This window comes from Octodon degus, unplaced genomic scaffold (genome assembly GCF_000260255.1).
Source record: "Octodon degus isolate 3935 unplaced genomic scaffold, OctDeg1.0 scaffold00053, whole genome shotgun sequence".
In the NCBI taxonomy this organism is placed as follows: Eukaryota; Metazoa; Chordata; class Mammalia; order Rodentia; family Octodontidae; genus Octodon; species Octodon degus.
This window is the reverse complement of record NW_004524629.1, coordinates 4,892,270-4,894,285: the sequence shown is the minus strand read 5'-3', so window position 1 is coordinate 4,894,285 and position 2,016 is coordinate 4,892,270. Positions and strand designations below refer to the sequence as shown.

Here is a 2,016-nt window from a genome sequence, read left to right as displayed (position 1 = left end):
GCTCCAGCATCTAGTGAGCAGAGGCCAGGGCAGTTGCTGACATCCTCCAAGGCACAGGATGGCTTCTCTAACGTGATCATCGAAATGCCAAGATGTCCTTTTCTAGATGGAGTACTATAGTGAGGATTTGGATGCAGCGCAAGCCAAGGCCCTAGGAAGTGACAATCAGACCACAGCGAATGCACTCCCTCCACCTTCAGCCCTCACGCATGGGTCAGGCCACTGCCTTGTGGAGCAGACATCTCAATTCTCTCAGTGTTCCATAAATGTCCAATCAGCTGCTGGCAGTTCAAATTCCAGCTAATACAACTAAAACCTTAGACCTCTTCAACTTCAATCTCTTCTGAAAAAGCTATTACTTTCTTCTCAGAGCCAGCACAAGCCCAAATGCCACTGCCAGGAGGGTCAGGGCAGCAGCCCCTCTGAACAGCAGCATGGATTTGCCCTCAGGCACGGGGAAGGCCTGCACTTCCTGGGCAGGAGGCCATTCAGCATTGGGCCTCTCCCAGGGGCCTCCTTTGCTCTCGGTGGTGCAGGGGACACCCTCTCATCCACTTCCTGAGGCTCCATGGCTGCTGCTCTCACCTCTTCTTCTCCAAGCTCCACGAACAGAGATGTGGCAGGGCTGGCTGCCTCAATTGAGATCACCTCCATGTCAGGTTCCCTTGTCTGTGATGAAGTGGCAGTGACATGCAGAAACAAGGGATTGTAGGGGGGAGGCAACACAACTCGCAGCTCCCTGGCTGGTAGGGCTGCAACCCCACCCACCTCCTCCATGCCCTCAGGAATCTCTTCTTTCTCCACATGCACAATATCAGAATTGGAAGAGTTGTTCTTATTCTTCTCTCCAGCTCCATTGCTATCCAAGCTTTTGACTTTTTCAGGATCCATTGCAATCTGCTGCCAGGACTCAGGGCCCAGAGACACTGGGAGGCTCCCTGTATGCCAGCTCTGGCTTGCTGACAGGGAAACAGGAAGGCTCTCTGACTGCCAAGAGATCATTACAGTTGGAGACTCTAGGTGGCTGACCTGTCCAGAGTTGTCACTGGGCAGAATGTACATGTCTTTGCTGTCGTCTGCAGCGATGCCAGGGTATTTCTCCTCCTCTGACTCCAGACTGAAGACGTGCCCCAGACATCTTGATGAATGATGTACTGTGCTGCATGGTCCTCTAGGTATGTCACACCAAACTGCAGCAGTGCACTCAAGGGCTCTTGACCACATCTTGTCAACTCCAAAAGCATTTGTTGTGGCAAAACCAGAGGCACCAAAATCTTATGCCAGCTGCTGGCATGAACTATGGTCTCCAGTACACATTCTTGGTATGCCTGATAGGTCACTGGCTGGCTGAGGAGCATTTGTAATGCTTTATGCAGAGGATCTTTCAGGTCTTGGGACACTCTTTCTCCAAGATGGGCCAAGCAATGGTCCATTGAGCTTTCTGGGTTAGCAGGGCTGAACACAGGAAAAGTGTGATAACCAAAGCCTGTGCTGGTGAAGGCTTCAGTAAGTGCTTTTTCCAGGGATTTTAGTTCTTCTTCAATTTCAGATTTAAACTAATAAAACTTCTGGGTCCAGGGACTGTGATGTTACATCTAGTTGAACACCCTGGGGTAAGGGAAGCTCTTGCTCCTGCAGCTTCTCTTGAGAGGAGTCCCAAGCAGCTGAGAATGACATACTTTGTTTCATACTGAAATCCTAGAGGCACTATAGTAGAAGATGCCATTGATTTGCCTGGCAGAGTTCCCCAGAGGTCTTCTTACAGATGTGTCAGACCTGGCCCTGCCCCCTTCCCCAAAAGAGATGAAACGACTGACAGTGACAGCAGTTGCTTCTGACAGTGTACCCCAGGGGCAGTGGCTGCTTGGATTCCTCCTTTTATGCTACTGGCAACAATCCTCAGAAGGGTCTTCCACCCCAAGTTGACCCTTGGCTAACCCACCACAACGGCCATAGTAAGACCAAAATGCAGCAAGGCAAGCATTAAATCCCACAAGTTGCGGCTGGATGCTGAGT

The 2,016-nt window shown here is 50.8% G+C and overlaps 1 pseudogene; it reads right to left on the bottom strand.

Moving 5' to 3' along the window:
- Positions 1-355: 355 nt before the first annotated feature.
- On the bottom strand, positions 356-1,726 carry LOC101565768 (annotated as a pseudogene).
- Between the last annotated feature and the right edge of the window lie 290 nt (positions 1,727-2,016).